Source organism: Chionomys nivalis, chromosome 12, assembly GCF_950005125.1.
Source record: "Chionomys nivalis chromosome 12, mChiNiv1.1, whole genome shotgun sequence".
NCBI classification, from domain to species: Eukaryota; Metazoa; Chordata; class Mammalia; order Rodentia; family Cricetidae; genus Chionomys; species Chionomys nivalis.
This window is the reverse complement of record NC_080097.1, coordinates 41066252-41085860: the sequence shown is the minus strand read 5'-3', so window position 1 is coordinate 41085860 and position 19609 is coordinate 41066252. Positions and strand designations below refer to the sequence as shown.

The window sequence follows — 19609 nt, the reverse complement described above, 5'->3', positions numbered from 1 at the left end:
GACAAATGGATGGAGCTAGAAAACATCATTTTGAGTGAGGTAACCCAGACCCATAAAGACAGTTATCACATGTACTCATTCATAAGTGGTTTTTAAACATAAAATGAAGAAAACCAACCTACAAATCACAATCCCAAAGAATCTAGACAACAATGAGGACCCTAAGAGAGACATATATAAATCTTATCTACATGGGAAATAGAAAAAGATAAGATCTCCTGAGTAAATTGGGAGCATGGGGACCATGGGAGAGGGTTGAAGGGGAGGGGAGAGGAAGGGAAAAGAGCAGAGAAAAATGTATAGCACAATAAAATCAATTTAAAAAGGTAGAAAGGTAGATTATTGAATATACTCTGAAAAGAAAAAGGGAAGCTACTGATATGTTAAAATAAAAAGGTAGATTGTGGAATCTACTTTTTAAAAGCCAATTATTAGTTTTAAATGTTTTACATTGGTTTTACTTTTATATATTGTGTACAAATTTTGTATATTGATAAAAATTTGAGATTTTTTTTGTTAAAACATATTGTACATACATTTCTAATCTTGCTCAAGGTATTGTACCTATACAGCTCATTTAGCAATGTAATGCAAATTTCTAGTCCTTAAAAGTTATCATCAACTTTAGGATAATAAAGAAATCTAGGTTAGCAGTTAATCACCTAGTATAATTGAACTTGTAATCACATTAGGTATGTTGTCAAGGTCAAACAAAGATATAGTTTAGATAGATAGATCATCTTCAAAGACTTCAGAGATCTACAGAATATGACATTTAAGATGTTTTAATAATCTAATTTCTTCTTTTTTATGACAATGAGACATGTCTACTCCTGGCAGCAGCAATCTACTTCAGAGAAGATAATGGGCATCGTAGAAACTCCATATGGAATTTCCTTTCTTTGTGGCAAAAGTAAGTCACTGGGCAAGAAAATGCCCCTGCCTTGAGTGCTAACATTATGCTGTCATAGGCAAGCAGGACACAAAATATCCTGCTTCACAGAAAAGTCTGTCAAATATGCTAGGCCTGTAGGCCACAGAGGAATTTTTGGTGACTATCCAGGAAGCCAGCTGTTTCTGTCATTACTCACAATTTTTGCAAGTTGATTGCTTGCACTTCCAGCTTACTCAGTTAATATTATTTCCTTCTTGGGTCTCTGAGGGAGTTGACGATTAGATAGCTATAGTTATAGTTTACCAGACACAGAAAGAAAGTTATGATAGAAAGTAAACTAGGTTTAAGACTTTGGAACCACCAAGATAGAATAGATATGAAATATTTTCTCTGAATTTGTCAAATGCAAATTGATTAGACATTGTTGATGTATTTACTGCCTGTATATATTGTATATAGTTATTGTACTTATTATATATAGTTTTCTTATATTAGTTATAGCCTTTTTTTTTTAGACAGAAAGGTGAAATGTAGTGGATTTTAAATTGTATTTTAATAATTAAAGCCTGTCTGAAGATCTGAGAGTAAAACAGTCCCACTGGTCAGCTTTACAGACCAGATTATAATAACACACACCTTTAATCCCAGTACTCACCCTAATTGCCATTGAAATCAGGTGGTGTTTGCCTTCAATCCCAGTCTTAGAAAGGAATATAAGATATGGGGAGACAGCTCCCAGACAGTCTCATTCTGAGATTCCTGGAGGCAGAATCGCCATTTCAGACTCAAGTCGAGGTAAGAGCCAGTGACTGGTTGTTTTGCTTTTCAGGTCTTCAGGTTGAACCCCAATTTCTGACCCTGAGTTTTTATTAATCATGCTTCACTCGCTGTGTATAGATTATGCTTTCAGTTTAGTGTTGGTATGGGATTCCCAAGTGTGTGAACAAATGGATCTCTAATTCTTGTACCTTATCTTGGGCTCGTTTCCTTCTGTTGATTTGCCTTGTCAACATCAATGTGATGGTCTTTGTTTTATCTTATTGTGTTTTATTTTGTTATGTTTTGTTATCTTTTAGAAGCCTGTTCTTTTCTAATGCGAGACAGAAGAGAGTGGGTTAGGATGGGAGAAGAAATGGAGGAGAGAACCTGAGAGGTGTGGAGGGAGGAGAAATGATGATCAGGATAGATTGTGTGAGAAGAAATTCTATTTTTAATAAAAGGGAAAATTCTTCAACAATAAATAAGAAAACACTGGGGCACTAGGAGAAAAGATGCAACATAGAACTGATCTCAAAATCCAGTACAATGCCTTTGCTGTTTTCTATTTTTGTGAAAAGACACCATAATCAAGGCAACTTATAAATTATACTTGGGTTTTTTTTTTTTTTTTTTTTTTTTTTTTTTTTTGTGAATCTTTGACCGGCGTGGCAGGGAGCATAGCAGCAAGCAAATAGGCATGGGGCTGGAGCAGTAGCTGAGTGCTTACTGATCCACAAGCAGGGAGCAGAGAGATCAGAGTGAGACTGGGCTTGGTGTGAGCATTTGAATCCTCAAAGCCCACCCCCAGTGACACACCCCTTCCAATAAGGACATGCCTCTTAATCCTTCCGAAATAGTCCACCAACTGGACTCAAATATATGAGCCTCTATGGAGGGAGGGGGAGATGGTGTCATTGAAACTGATACATACATCATGGACAAGCAGGGATTTATAGCCAAGAAACATCGTAGGAGTCAGAAGTTAGTCAGTAGATGGGAAATTACCAAAGGAAAACATCAGAGAGAAGGGGAATTCCAGTCAAAGTAACTTGATAGGATTCTTGATGATGGCAGGTTAAGGTAATTGATCAGATACTTTAGATGGGGAATTCTCTCTTCTCTATCCTCCTCTTTCTCTCCTCTTTTCTCCTCCTCCCTCTTCTCTCTCCTCTCTCTGACAGAGTAGTGCCATGTAGATTGGGTTTGTCAGGAACTCCTGTTCCTCCTGCCTTGAAGTCAGAGTTCTAGAAACACAAGTGTGTGCACCCCTGTCAAACAGAGTCTTGCTGTGCTAACCTAACAGAATTCTTTCTAAAACTAGGTATCATAAAGATGGATGCAGAATCTCGCATTTAGAACACAGCAACACACCACACACACACACACACACACACACACACACAGGTCCCAGGAAAGAATAGTTAAATTTGCTCAAGGAGGGAGTCAATGGCACCCTCTCTATTCTCTCTTTCCTGTCAGCTATTTTTCTCCAACATACATAAGACTTATCTGCTGACAATCTGCCGCATCCAGTCACTGTACCAACCCATCTTTGAACAAAAGAAATTACAAAGAGATTTCAGTAGAGAATGATTACTGACTGCCAAGGACCCAAAGTTTAGTAGGACCGAATAGCCCTGGACAGGAAAAGGACGCTAGCCAGAATGCCCCAGGATGGAAATAGGTTTTAAGACACCTAGAATTGGGCAACTTGTAAAGCTCTTTTGTCAGAAGGGCAGATTTCCTTAGCTGGGTCCCTTGCAAAGGTGAGGCCTTTAAACTTACAGCTTCTCAGTAAATTTATATCTTATCAAGCTACAAACGTGTCGTTCCCATTCTGGCCCAACATTTTAGTTCTTAGTGGCCATTGAAATACTGTCATGTGGAATTCTGAAAGACGGAAAGGTCACATGCATACATTCATGAAGTCTTTTCTTGCAATTTGTAACTTCTAGGATTTTGGAAGTAATTTAGAAAACTTGACAACCAGAGTAAATTCCATTAATAGTTACCGTGACCTTTATTAATAGATGTTCTTCTTCAGGAACCAATCCAAACAAACAGACAATCCCGAAACTAGCTCTCAACCATGTATGCTTGAAAGAACTTGGAGTCTAAGTGGTACTGGAGATGGACAGTTCGTCTATTGTTTTGTGTGAGTCATAACAGCAGTGTTCTATTCTTCATTGCTTATAAGACCTAAAATTTTTCAGAAAAAATTAGAATAACAGTCAATATTTATTAAACAATTAAATTCTTGTCATTGTTTGCTTGTTTTTTTTTTTCTTAAGGGTAATTACGCACTGTCTATTTCTTGTGTTGCGTATGCAAAAGCCTCTGGTATTACCTAATATTCCCTAATTCATTTTTTTATTGAGCTATCTATTTTTCTCCACTCCCCTCCCTTCCTCCCCACCCCCTTCTACCCTCTCCCATGTTCCCCTTACTCCCAATTTACTCAGGAGATCTTGTCTTTTTGTACTTCTCATGTAGATTAGATCCATGTATGTCTCTCTTAGGGTCCTCTTTGCTGTCTAGGTTATCTGGAGTTGTGAATTGAAGGTTGGTTTTTCTTTGCTTTATGTCTAAAAGCCACTTATGAGTGAGCACATATTATATTTGTCTTTCTGGACCTGGGTTACCTCACTCAATATGATGTTTTCTAGATCCATCCATTTGCATGCAAATTTCAAGATGTCATTATTTTTTTTTTCTGCTGTGTAGTACTCCATTGTGTAAATGCACATTTTCCTTATCTATTCTTTAGTATTTAGGTTGTTTCCAGGTTCTGGTTATGACAAATATTGCTACTATGAACATAGTTGAGCACATGTCCTTGTGGTACAATTGAGTATCCTTTGGGTATACACCCAAAAGTGGTATTGCTGGGTCTTGACATGGGTTGTTTTCTAATTTTCTGAGAAATTGCCAAACTGATATCCAAATCAGCTGTACCAGTTTGCACTCCCATCAGCAATGCAGGAGTGTTCCCTTTATCCCACATCCTCTCCAGCATAAGCTGTCATCAGTGTTTTTGATTTTGGCCATTCTTACAGATGTGAGATGGAATCTCAGAGTTGTTTTGATTTGCATTTCTCTGATGGCTAAGGGTGTTGTGCATTACCTTAAGTGTTTTTCAGCCATTTTTGATTCATCTGTTGAGAGATCTCTGTTTAGATCTGTACTCCAATTTTTATTGGATTATTTGTTCTTTTGATGACCAATTTCTTGAGTTCTTTGTATATTTTGAAGACCAACCCTCTGTTCAATGTGGGGTTGGTGAATATCTTTTCCCATTCTGTAGGCTGTCATTTTGTCTTGTTGACTATGTCCTTTGCCTTATAGAAGCTTCTCAGTTTCAGGAGGTCCCATTTATTAATTGTTTCTCTCAATGTCTAGGCTAGTGGGGTTATATTTAGGAAGTGGTCTTCTGTGCCAATGTGTTCAAGTGCACTTCTCACTTCTATGAGGTTCAGTGGGTTTTATGTTGAGATCTTTGATCCATTTGGACTTGAGTTCTGTGCATGACAATAGATACAGATTTATTTTAATTCTTCTACATGTTTATATACAGTTATGCCAGTATCATTTGTTGAATATGCTTTCTTTTTTTCCATTTTATAATTTTTGATTCTTTGTCAAAAATCAGGCATTCATAGGTGTGTGAATAGATATCTGGGTCTTCGATTCAGTTCCATTGGTCCTCCCGTCTGTTTTCAGTACTGTGGCTTTGTAGTAGAGTTTGAAGTCAGGGATTGTGATGCCTCTAGAAATTCCTTTATTGTACAGGATTGTTTTGGCTATCCTGGGTTTTTTGCTTTTCCATATGAAAGTTGAGTATTGTTCTTTTGATATGATAGTTTGCATAAGTGACCCCAAAAATTCTACCAAGGGACTTCTACAACTCATAAACACCTTCAGTAATGTAGCAGGATATAAGATTAACCCAAAAAAATCAGTAACCCTCCTGTACACAGATGATAAATAGGATAAGAAAAAAATCAGAGAAACATCACCCTTCACAATAGCCACAAATAGCATAAAATATCTTGGAGTAACTTTAACCAAACAAGTGGAAGACTTGTATGACAAGGACTTTAAATCTTTGAAGAAAGAAATCGAAAAAGACACCAGAAAATGGAAAGATCTCCATGCTCTTGGGTAGGTAGAATTAACATAGTAAAAATGGCAATCTTACCAAAAGCAATCTACAGACTCAATGCAATGCCCAGCAAATTTCTTCACAGACCTCGAAAGAACAATACTCAACCTTGTTTTCTTGTTTTTGTATTGGGAGACTTTGTTAGGTAGCCCAGCTGGCCTCCAACTCATGATCCTCTTATCTCAGTGTCTCGAGTACTGGGATTAGTGTATGCCACAGCATCTAGCTTTGGGGGGCATGAGTGTGTGTGTAGCTTGTGCACATGATTATGTATACTTATGGATAGGGGGCATATTCATGTGCGTGTGCATGTGTGAAGAGAGCTGAGGTTTTCCTTGATAGCTCTCTAGTTTTGGAAATAGGCTAGCTCACTGAACCTTAATTGCCTGGGCTGGCTGGCCAATAAGCCCCAGGTATCCCTGTCTCCCCTCTTTCATCAGCAGAATTACAGATGCAGGTTATTCTACTAGACTTTTGTATGTGTTCTGGGGATCTGAACTCTGGGTCTCATGCTTGTATGACAGTTGCTTTCTCCACTGAACCATATCCCAGCCCCCAGCTTTTGCACACTTACATTCTATACCAGATAAAATTCTAAACATTCAAACTTCATGAAACCCTGTCATAAAACTTCGCATATATAGGGATGGAGTAACCAAGAAGAAGACTTGATGGTCCTCTAGCAAGTGCCAGAGACAGGATTTGAACTGAGGGAGTGTGAGGCAAACCCTGCTATTATTGCTGTCTGGTGGGAGACACTGAGGTTTAAAGTGCCCAGTCACTTGATCAAAATTTCTCCTTCAGGCTCCCGTCACTCAAGAGTTAGTGAAGTGGTAGAGCGGGGTTTTGAACCTAGGCCTCTCTGATCCAGAGCCTGCATTCTCAACTCTCTAAACTTTCAAAGGAATTCTCTGTACTTACGGCACTTACAGTAGGAATGGGAACCCTGGCAGTGGTGGTGCACACATTTCATCCCAGCACTCTGGAGGCAAATGCAGGCAGATCTGAGGCCAGGCTGGTCTACAGAGTGAGTCACAGGACAGTCAGGGCTACACAGAGCAACCCTGTCTCAAAATAATTAATACTAATACTAATACTACTACTACTAATAATAATAATGGAATTGGAGGAAGACATAAAGGTCTGGAGCCTTTCAAAATCACTGACATGTGACTTCTTCCTTATCAGACAGTCTATTACTCAGTAGTATAGCTTCAATTTCTTTTTTTTTAAAGGTTTGTTTTATTTTTAATTGTGTCTATTATCGGTGGATATGTACGTGTGTGTAGGTGCCAATAGAGGCCAGAGGCATTGGTGCTGGAGCTACAAGCAGTGTGAGCTGCTCAATGTGGTTGCTGGGAGCCCAACTCAGGTCCTCTGCCATAGTCGCCCCTGTGGTTAGCTGCTGAGCCATCCTGCCAGCCCCAGGTCTATCTGCCCTCTCCATATGTCATGAGCTCTTTAATGAAAAGGTCTGTTCTTCTTTTACATCCTCTACTGTCTAGTGGAGGACCTAGCACATGACAGTACTCTGTCCAATTTTATCATTGGGTGGGGGGACGACAGGACACTGGGAGGTATTCACCAGCGTTGCTCTCAGAATACATTGTTGTTCACGGTATGAATGATACTGAGAGAAGCATTGAATCCCTCTGAGAGTCTTTGTCCCTGTCTCGTCCGTGGAGCACAGTGGATTACTCATAGGAGGTCTAATGTCTGCCTGGGTGTGAACCCCATTTGAAATCTGTAGACTACACTCTCTAAACATGCTGCTGTTGATCCCATGCCTTGTCTCAAAGCATCTTGGGCCAGGCCTGGAGTTGCCTAAGCTGATTTATCTCCTTGGCACCCAGCTGTGTGCCTTCAGGGCAATAGGTACCACTTAATCACTGTTGCCCATGCCAAACAGATAATGGGCTTCATTTAGGGTTGGGTTTATATTCCTTCATGACTTCTGTTCACGTTTTGTCTGGGTCCTAAGGAGATCTTAAATGAGCATAAATCTGCTTAACTATTAGGAAGAGGAAAGAAAAGAAAGGTCTTGGCAGCTGAGGGAGCAGATAATCGGCTCCCTAAGCACTGAAGGCTAAGTGTAGTGACACATCAAAGCCAGTGTTCTTCAATGATCATCGTCATCATCCGCATTTAACCTGGTTTGTTAAATGCAGTCCAGGACACAAAAAACTTCAGGGAGCTGACATCTTTCAAAGCTTTTAAAAGGTAATCAGTCAAGGACTGAGGAATCTCTTCTCATTCAGCATCCACTCTGTAGCCCATATTCTCTGGCTTCTCTCTCTCTCTCTCTCTCTCTCTCTCTCTCTCTCTCTCTCTCTCTCTCTCTCTCTCTCTCTCGTGAAATTTCTTATTTTAGGGAGAATTTTTTTTTCTGTGTTTCTAAAGACCATATTTTCAATCATGTCTAATTCTCTGGAGGTTTATGAAGCCCTCAAATACCAACTATCACATAAAGGTGGATACACTTTCCAGCTGTTTGCTTTTCAAGTTTTGAAAGATTTATTCATTCAAATCAATGTGATAATTTATCAGAAGAGCTCTATCCATTTACAAAAAACTAGCAAGGACCCATTTATCACTAACTCCACATTTTATTTAGCTAACCAACCATATACCAAATGTAAAGCCATTGAATTTATACTTTTAGCCCAGCATTTCCAGTTCTGGTAAATGATCTTAAGGATATAAAGAGAGATGACATTGCTTATCATTGAAATCAATCAGGAAATCCCAATAGCTTATCTTTAAGATAGAGTTAATGAATTGCTTTTAATTGAAACTTTTCTGCCATTAAAGAAACTGGTACTGTCTAAATGTGAGGGTGGGCACTGTTTGGGGAGAGGAAGAATGAAGGACAGGAGAAGAAAACAGAGGGAACAAAATAACAGTTTGTGATATGCATGCATGAGCGACATCATTAGAACCATTGCTTTGTACAATAATATGTGCTACAAAATGTAAATACATTTGAAACATGGGAGTTTTCAAAAAGGCAATTGCAGAGAAATAAATTGTTTATTAAAATATTTCATGAGTATCTGGATAAATTTCTTTCTCTATCACAGACATTCCACCTAGAAACACACACATATACACACACATATATTTGTGTGTGTGTATATGTGTGTGTATATATATATATATGTATGTGTATAAATATGTGTGTATATACATATATATATACACATACATACATACGCATACATGGCTCTGGGAGGAATCCCCACAAATATTAATTCAGGCCACTTGCAGAAAGTAAGAATATATGTAAGATTCATTTTTACTTAAACCTTCTTGTGCCCCCAAATGCTCTGCAACGTGGACATTAGAATTTTAGAATAAAAAGGATGCTTGGCTCAAAATTAATGTCGTATCCCTACCGACTTCAAAGAACAGAAATGAAGGACTTGTGCAGCGGAGCTCAGCCATCTGCTGCCTGACCTCCTGTGCATCTCCGCATGTATCCTTGATGTTGCAGGTCCACTCGACGAGGTAAACAAAAGAACTTCCAAGAAAACTTCAAGTCCTTTGGACTACTAAGTCACCATTGCTGTCCCTGGTCATTGAGTCCTCTGTAATTCCAAACAGAAGAGGTTGGGAGGAATGGGGAAGAGAGCCAAGGACTCCGTTTAAAGCAGAGCTCAGTGCGACGGCAGGTTCTGAGTGAGTCTGGGTTCAGAGGTAGCCCTCACTAGCCGCTACCTACTTGCTCCTTAGTTTCCACTGATGGACTAACCGACCTAATTGCAGTCAGTAGTAAGCACTCAGTAAAAGTTAGCTGTTTCTGAACTTCAAAAGAAGTGGGACCCTTTCATCAGCCCTATAGGCGGGAGCAGGACCTCAGCAGCTGCAGGTGGCTAGCTACCTTGCTGGTCGGAAGGAAGCAATTAACAGGCTGAGTCGTGTGTTTTGTCGGTGTTGGGGGTGGGAAAAGGAAGGATTCAGAATGCCCCAGAAAGGTTGTGTCAGGGAAATATGGAGTCAAGGGTTACGAAGGAGGGTTCAATTGGGGTTGGCAGCAGAGATGGGAAGAATTCAGCGAGTAGCATATTAGTGACACCTAGCCGCTGCTGCCCCTGAGCCACAGACGAGAGAAGGCCACTGCTGTTATTATTTGGTACCCACTCCCCAGCACACTCATCAGAAGGCTCGCTCTTCCTTTGCCACAGCTGGGGAGGGGTGGAGAAGATTGGCTACCTCAGGTGAGTAAATCACCACTCTGGACCTACCTAGCAGGACAGTGGTAGGTCAAGTAGAAAGTGGTTACTCTTGATGTCTCCAACCTCCAGGACAGATGCTATTCCATACTTTAGTACGGGGCCTTGATTCGCTCAATGGGAACAAAACATGATGATGAAGAAAAATCAAGACTTTGACATTTGAAGTTTTGATTTGCTTAGAAAGAAATTAGTTACTAGAAAGGCCCATAAAATAAATGGGGAAGAGATGGGACTGGATTAGGAAGGAACTCAAGATGCTTCCCTACTGCAAGATTGGAGAGATTTTGAGAAACAACACAGAACATCCCTTCCAAAGACATGCAGATGGTTCTCCAAGCACTGACAGACACGAGTGGCAGAATGAAGGCATGTTTAGTTCTCTGGCACATGCCTGATTGGTTGACACAAGGCAAGCAAGGTGCTCATCGTCTGGATGATCCGTACAGGTGAATGAGAATCAGATGTCAATCTGACAACGACCTTAGTTCCCATTCTGGTGGCCAGGCGCCTTTCTTGCTGTGTACTGTGAACGTCTCCCCCTCAGGTCAACACAACTATTTCCACCTGAGACTCAGAGATGAGCCAGGACTGCAATCCAAGGAAGGCCTGTGATAAAAATGGAACGGAAATGGCAGAGAAAGGCACCTTTATTAAAAGCGCAGTCATCCTTAATCAACGTACTAAGCAAAATAATCCAGACACAGGAAGGCACGCATGGAGTTTTTCTTTCCTCCAGGGAAGGAAAAAATGTAAAATTAGAAGGGAAATCATTGGAGAAGAAGAAGGAGTTGGGGGGAAAGAGGAGGGCAGTGGCTCTCAATCCGTGGGTCACGACCTCTTTAGGAATGGAATGACCCTTTCACGGGGGTTGCCTAAGACCATGGGAAAACAGAGATATTTACATTACAATCCGTAACAATAGCAAAATTACAGTTGTGAAGTAGCAATGAAGATAATTTTATGCTTGGGGGTCACCCCAGCATGAGGAACTGTATTAAAGGGCTGCAGTGTTAGGAAGGCTGAGAGTCACTGGAGGGGGGGGTTAAAGGGAGGTGAGAAGGAAAGATGCACGCGACCAAAGTAAGTCGCATGCGTGTATGAAACTGTCACAGTGAATCCCATCACTTTGCACAACTAATATACTATTAATCAGAAAGGATGAAAAGTGCAACCTCCTTCCTATTGCTTGTAAATTTAGGGGCAGGTAAGGTGGGTGCTCTTCCCCCAATCCTCTCAGCCATCTTCATGGCCTTTCCTATCATTGAGAATTCCCCCTCTGTGTTACAACAAAATACTTTGCATACAAAAAAGATTATCTTATTGAAGAATTTTCTTTGGGACATTTTTTTCAGCATTAAGATTTCTTTATTAAAATTCAGCTATTGCCAAGTATGGTACTCCAGAAACTGAGACAGAAGGATTGCTGTGAGTTCAAAGCCAGCCTGGGCTACATAGTAAGTCTATCTTAATGATCTCTCTCCACCCCCCACCCCCCACACACACCAAAAAAATAAAATGCAAGAACAAATGCCCAGAAAGAAGTGAGTGCAATTTTGGTGACTTATCTGAATTAATCATTACTCTTTGAATCTAAATTTATTGAACCCTTATTATCTATTTAGGAGAGTTTCTATTTATTTGGTCCTCTGTCTAAAACATACTCTACTGAGCTGTAGCATACATAGTCTTAGATTTATCCTTTTTGGTGCAGGTAGCTCGGAGCCATTTGAAGGAAAACATCAATCAAAGTCGATCCAAGGCCAAGACATCTGAGTCTGCCCCAAAGCTCCCTCGCCTCTTTTTCTTTTCCCTCATCCTTATCCACAATGAGTCTGTGTTCCGTCTGTATATTTTGGCCTTTTCCTGGCCTTAAATATTTCTAAAAATAAGACAATTGGGACTGAAGAGGTAGTTCCCTGGGTCAAGTGCAAACAAAGAAGACTCGAGTTTGATTCCCAGAAGCCATGTATGGAGCTCAAGATGGCGGACAACTGTGAGCCCAGCACTGGGGAGGCCAAGGCTGATCAACTCGTGGGGCCGCCTAGCTAGGCAATCTAACTGAACTGGCAAATCTCAGGTCTCAGTGAGAGGCCCTGTCTCAAAAAAACCAAGGCAGATGGTTCCTAAGGAACAATATCCCACATAGACCTTTGGCTTCAGCACATTCATGCACCCATGTGCATGAGAACCCTCACACATGTGGACAAGCACACACACATAAATTAAAACAGCATATATCTCCGGTTCCATAAGAGATCCCAAACCTTCCTTAGCTCTGCTTAGGATCTAAACTGAACGAAAAAATGAGGACATGATTGCTCCTAGGTATGGATGAGCAAAAGATTTCTTGTAGATATTAGGGAGTAAACAGCCGGAGCCATCTGGAAGGGTCTAGGCTGAACATGGCCAACAGACTGAACCCAGCCATGGGGCTTAGAGGGTATAGAGAATACCTGTGAGCCAAGAGATCACATAGCCAAATTAAGCTAGGTTGTATAGAACAGAAGTTGGGGGGAGGAAAGTGAATCTCAGGGAGTGGAGAGGTTTAGGGTAGGGGCTGACCAGGGTGATGACTCTATAACAGGTACTAGAAATGCTGAGATATGGTTTTTGATATGTTAAATAAGCATCTCAGGTAGCCAGTCATCCTGAGCGTCTTTGAGACCCTGCCTGTCCTTCTCTGCAGAAGGGTGAGCACCTTCTAATTTAGAAGCTTCTGGATGGACATGAAGAAAGAAGGAGAAGCAGGAGAGATGGAGAAACCATTGTTTTAGGAGTAGCCATGACTCACCCCTATGCAAGTCCTGAAGGGCACAGGCTACAGCGTGTCTTGAAACAGAGTACTCTTTGGCCTATTCTTCCAGAAACATGATTTCAGGCCAGAAGCAAGTCACACACCCCGCCCAGAATGCTTCCCTCCCCGGTTGTCCCTCTCTTAGCTCTTGAACTCTGGGATACTGGACTCGAGGGCAAAGGCTAGAAGGGGCTGGAATTACTCCCGCATTTCTGGCTTCAGTTACTGCTAAGCAATGATGCCAGTAATAAGAGAGCAGAAAGGAAGAGAATGTTTACTGCGCCTATTCCATGTGCCAGACATCCATTATTTCATTTTATCCTCCCAATAGCTGTGTGAGGCTCTCTCTGATCTGGGTAGGGCTGGGGACACACACACACCAGGACTCTTGCTTTCAAATTCCTTCAGCCCATGTTCCTTAGAACCAGCAACATATACTATAATTCCTCCCTAGCTTTCTCTCCCCTTTCTCCTCACTGGCTTATGTCTTCATTCAGCCTCATCATCCCTGGGCCTGGTCTTTGTGATACCCTATTAGGATTCTCTTCAAGCCAAGTCGGAACTGCATTGGTCAGTCCTGTAGCTACTGCTTATTTTTTTTCAAATGCAAATTTGAGACATTAGTCTTTTTCCTAACATGTCCTCTATGACTCAACTTTTAGTTTCAGTATAAAATTATGACTCTAGCTCCCTATAAACAAGTTCTCCACGATCCCAGACCAGATGTAACCCTTCCTCCCCTCTGCCTCCATTGTGCCCATCGCCAACCCAGATGGATGCTCTTTCCTCATGCCCTCCCCTCTCCTGGCCATGCCCTGAGCTACACAGTCATTCTTGCTCTTAGGCAAGTCCCAGGATGACCTCTGAGAATTTTTTCTCGCAACCTCACTTCAGAGATTCTCCGTGACTCCGTTCGAAGCCTTCACTTTATCCTGGCAATACTCCATCACACCCCCACCCCCACCTAGTTGATTGCCTTCTTGTGTTCATATCTGGATGCGAATCTCCCTTTTTCTGGCCTTCCTAAAGTTCAATTCTTAATAAAGACTATGGTGTAGTTATTCCCCCAGACTGAAACATTCTGGAGGAAGATGGGAGACTCACTCACTTGCTCGCATGCTTACAAGAATGAGGAAGCTAAGGAAACTTATAAATTTAGAAAGTACTAAGATACCTAAACATCCTCCATGCCCCAAGGTTAGATAGTCAGAGGGCAATTGCTGGAGAAGAGAAAACTGTCTCGGGTGGAGCTACCTGTAAGATGACCAAGTTACTGCAGGTATTCAACTTCCATTATTCATTGTCCATGTTGTCCATGTTGAAGTAGTTTCTTTTCTTTTCTTTTTTATTTTTCTTTTCTTTTTTCCATTTGCTGTTGGTGACCTGTCTGGGGTGAATAGATATTTCATCATATGTCCCCAATAAAAGTCACCCAGCAAGGACAAAAAAAGTCATAAATTCCTACTTGCCACAAAACAGCTTCCAAAAGAATGGAAATCTAAACCTGGAAGATGTCTGATACTCATCCCCATGCTATTTCTGCTGCCTAATGTGTAGAAGCACATTTGGAAGGAAAGATGGCTTCGTTTTGGGAAATGTTATATTTGAGATGCCTGTGGCCTTTGACATAACAGTGTATGCTAGTGATTGTGAAGATAAGCATAGAGCTAAAAGAGTTTTGGGTTAGGTAGGCAATAAACACACTCGAATTTGGAGAAGCAAGCAGAAGAGAAAACGTGAAGTAAGTTTTAAAGATCAATTTATTGAAGGGAGGAAGGAGAACTATAGAGTGTTGCTTTACTAAAATACCACCAGCTGCATGAATTATTAATAATAGACATTTATTTACTTATTTCCATGCAATTGTTGCTGCTGTTAGAGACAGAGTCTCACTACATAGTTTAGGCTGGCCTCAAACTCTCCATTCTCCTGCATCAGCATCCTAAGTGTTGAGACTACAGGGATATGTATCCTCACCTAGATACCAGCTGACATTTATAGTTCACTGCTCTGGTTCTTACACACTTGGCACCTGATGAGTCTATTTCCTGGTTCACAGGTGGCTAAGATTCGCTGTATCTTTGCCTGGTAGAAGGACTGATACTTCTCTCTCTGGAGTCCTTTTTATGAGTGCACCAATTCCATTCAGCATGAGCTGTTCCCTAATCATTTCCCTAAGTCCCCATCTCCAAATGTCACTACATTTATGGACGAGACTTCAGCACATTTTGAGGGGCAAACCATTCAATCTATTTTACTTAGTGTTGCAATGGGGATGACAAATGGTTCGGAAGAGGGCTGAGCGGAAAGACTGCATCATGACCGTGCTCCTAGTTGAGGCCATCCCCTTCCATTCAAGCTTTGTCTACTTAAGGGCAGCCACTACTCCAGCATTTTTCTTCATTTATCACAGCCAGCTTGTGTTTTTCCCAGTTTCTGTCAGGTATTTCTTATCATCCTAAAGACAAACAAGCACCAGACCTTCTCGAACTACTTTTCACTTTCAGATATCTTTGTCTGGTTCCTCCTCTTCCCTTCTCAACAGATACCTTGGAGGGAGTATCTTATTAGCTATCCCCTGATTCTCACTTTTCATTCCTTCCAGTAAGAGACAGTGGGGAGCAGGGACTTTTCCACCTCTGTTGACACTTCCTTGTCAAAGTCATCGAAGTCTTTCTGATAATTAATTCAATGGACCATGAGAGGTCCTTGTGTTCCATGCTGATCAGTGATTGGCTTTTGCTCCATGTAATCAGTCCCTTCTTAACAGTCTCTTGCATTGTCCCAGAGATTGATGCTTGGTCCTCTTGTCTTTTTTTTTTTTAATCTATGCTTAATTCCATGTTAATTTCACACTAATATCAGAATTTTAAATACTAGCCTGGCCTTCCTGCTGTTCAATGCCTGCACTACGTCAAATTAGTGTTCAACATGAATCCTAACATTCTACTCAAGCTAGCTCCTTCTAAAGTCTTCCTTAACCAGAGAAAAACAACTCCATTCTTCTCATTGCTCAGGCCCTAAGCTTCAGGTTTGGACTAGACACTCACTCTCAAATTACACATCTGATTTCTTAAAAAATATTATCGCCTCACTTTCAAAATAGCTGCAGAATCAAATCATGTCATACTACATGTACTGTAAACTCCCTAGTGACTAGGGCCTAGCCACCATCATGTTTCCAGCCTCCAAATTGGATCCCCTGCCCCTCCCCTTGTGTCCCTGAGTCTATTCTCAATGCACAGCCAAGACGTTCCTATTGAAATGTAATTCAGATCACTTCACTTCTCTGGTCAAATCTTCCTGTAGGTTCCAATCTTATTGTGAACAGAAGCCAATTGCTAAGATCTTTAGGTCCCTGAAGACCTCCTTGGTGTCCTTGGGAGCAGACATACAGTCGTAAGCCGGTCATACCTTTGAACATGATTCTCCTCTCTGAAACGCACATTCCCTCTGCCACCGTTTCGCCATTCTCTCCTCACACAAGACTCTCTTCCCTGCTTTGCCTTTTCCCTTAGGGAGTGAACTCTGGTCCATGTCATTGGTTACAGAACCCTCAGTTCTTATGACACCAAAGAAATTTGAGTGATGACATTGGAGGCTCTGGAGATAACTGATCTACAAGGTTCAGAAGGGATGCAATCCCAGGGTCAAGAGCAAGAAGGGGTGTGAACATCCCCTCAATCCTTGTGTTAAGAGGTAAGGCAGAGTAGAAACTTGAGAAAACTCCAGATACCACTTACACATTGACTGAAGCAAATCACCAGCAAAGCACACTTTCCTGGTTTTGCCTTCTTAAGTCCTTTGTCTCTAATTGTGGTGGAAGCCAATGTCCCCAGGCTAAAGGACTCCCATGAACTACGGAGATGGTTGATAGAGATCCACACATCACAGGAGCTTACCTCTTGACTTGGAAGTTCTCTCATGTCTAAGCAAAACTTGCTCATTCTTGAACACACATCAAACAGACATCATTGCTCTTGGTCTACTGTCATCATTCTCTTAAAAATTCACACGACTGACCTATTTGTGAATAAACCACTACCTGTGCTCAGGTAGGTAGATAGAAGAGTACAGGGTTCTTTAAGATGACCAATGTAAAGGGAGCAATTTGCATGTCTGCTCAAGAGTTGGTACAGTCTCTCTGAGTTCGTATGTGCCTCAGTCCTGTTGTGTCTGGAAGACACTCTTTCCTTGGAGTCTTATAGGGTTTTTTTTAGTTTTAGTTTTGTTTTGTTTTTTGGCTTTTTTTTGTCTTGGGGTTTATTTTATTTTATTTTATTTTTTTTTTGGTTTGGTTTGGTTTGGGGTTTTTGTTTTTTGTTTGTTTGTTTGTTTTTTGTTTCTTTGTTTTTGCCTCTTCTTCCACTTCGATCCTTGAGCCTTGAAGGAAGGCTTTGAGGAAAACATCCCATTTAGGACTGAGTACTCCAAAGTCTCTCACTCTCTGTACATTGTCCATTTGTGGGTCTCTGTGTTGGTTCTCATCTACTGAAAGAAACTGCTCTGCTGAGGGTTGAGCGAGACACTGATCCTCTAGCAGACGTGTAAGTGGTAAAGGCCTTTTCTTATTCTGCAGGTTGCCACTTTGTCCAGATGTGCTGTCCTTTGCCATATAGAAGCTTTTTAGCTTCATAACGTCCCATGTTTCAATTGTTCTCAGTGCCTGCACTATCATTGTTCTGTTCAGAAAGCCCTTTCCTGTACCAATAAATTCAAGCCTATTCCCTTGTTTCTCTTCTATCAGATTCAGGGTGTGTTGTCTTATGTTGAGGTCCTTCATCCATTTAGAGCTGAGTTTCATGCAGGATTATAAACATGGATCCATTTGAATTCTTTTATTGCAGCAATCCAGTTTAACCAGCACCATTTATTGAGGATGCTGTCTTTTCTTGATTGGGTATTTTTGGATTCTTTTGTCAAAAATTAGAATGTCCATAGACCTGTGAACTTATGTCTGGATCTTCAATTCTATTTACCAACACATCTGTTTTTAGCTACCCCCAAGCTTTATTTTTCTTTCCATAGTTCTGTAGAACAACTTGCAATCAGGAGCGGTGATACCTTCAGCCGTTCTTTTATTACTCGGGATTGGTTTAGCTATCCTGGGTTGTTTTTGTGCTCCCATATGAAGCTGAAAATTTTTCCTTTAAATTTCTGTGAAGAATTATGTTGGAATTTTAGTGAGGATTGCATTGAATCTGTAGATTACTTTCAGTAAGATGCCCATATTACAGTATTAATCCCACTAATCCTTGAGGATGAGAGATCTTTCCTTCTTTTGAATTTTTTTTTCAGTGTCTTAAAGTTTTTATTATGTGAGTCTTTCACTTTCTTAGTTAGTTTCCCCTACTTGTTTTATCTTTGGAGCCCATAGTGAAAGGTGATTCCCTGATTTCTTTCTCAATATGTTTAGCATTCATACATAGGAATGCTACTGATTTGTATTGATTTTGTATCTTGTTACTTTGCTGCTGAAGGTGTTTATCAGCTGTAGAAGTTTCTTGGTGGAATTTTTATGCAAAAATATATGGTCTTTTATGTAAAAAATAATTTACAAATAAATATACTTTGATTCCTCCCCTTCCCATTTGTATCCCCTTGATTTACTTCAGTTTACTTATTGCTCCAGCTAAGCCTACAAGTACTATATTGAATAGGTATTGAGGGAATGGGCACCCTTGCATTGTTCCTGATTTTAGTGGAAATGCTTTGAGGTTTTTATCCATTTAGGTCAATGTTGACTATGGGCTTGCTATAAGTTGCCTTACTATGTTGGGGTATGTCTCTTGTGTCCCTAGTTTCTTCAGGACTTTAACGCACACACACACACACACACCATTTAATAAGCTAAAAAAGAAAACACAGAGATTGGAAGTACATGTAAGTTGTTTTGCAGTTTTCTTCATTTTGATCCTATTGTTTTCTTGTCTTCAGGAGGGAAGATTTTGACAAGGAAAGTGAGTAAATATGTGAGAAGGAAATTTACATCTTTCAGTTCTAACTGGCACTCTTTTGTGATTTTTCCTAGAAGTCCGCTTTTCTGGAGAAATGTCAATGCTTCTACAACAGAAATTTGCCTTTGGGAACAACCACGATATTCCTATCAAAGTGATGTCCATAGGCAATCTGAATTCTCTTGGGTTTTGTTGTGTTTCTATATATTTTACTTGCAAGAATGACACTGGATCTTTGGAATTGACATATATGCATCGTTTAGTAATGACAAGAGTTTGTTATCTTTTCTCACAATCTCTTCTTTGATTTCTGATGGCGATTCAGCTGTTCACTCGGGAGGCTGCAGGGAGATGAATGCTTGGGAGCTGTGGATGGTTCCTCTTGCTGATTTCCCACTCTGCTCTTCAGGTTGAAGTCCTGGTGGTGTGGGTCACTCGAGCCCCCATCTCTACAACATGATGCCATCAGTTTCTCTACAGGATTTTATCATGAAGAAAAACTGGATTCAGAACTTTTAATGAATATCATTTTGAGTCTGGTAGCTGCTGATGGCAAGCACATGTGACCTTCAGGCTTATCCATTTTAGAGAACAGGCCTCTTCAGGGAAGAGGAGATGCCTAGGAGAGGGACCTTTCAGACAAGGCAAACTGTAGGAAGCGTTTGTCCAAGTCGGTAACACCACAAGGATACTCTGTGATTGGTACTGTTTGTCTGAAATCTACTAGGTGTACAAAAGCTTTTTGATGCTAACCAATATTAAAAAATATTCTTTGATGAGGCCCTTCTTAGCAAATCCCTTGAAACT

At 40.7% G+C, this 19609-nt stretch overlaps 1 pseudogene; it reads right to left on the bottom strand.

Annotated features, from left to right (window-relative positions):
- Positions 1 to 18750: 18750 nt before the first annotated feature.
- LOC130885231 (NADH dehydrogenase [ubiquinone] 1 alpha subcomplex assembly factor 4-like) lies at positions 18751 to 19268 on the bottom strand (annotated as a pseudogene).
- Between the last annotated feature and the right edge of the window lie 341 nt (positions 19269 to 19609).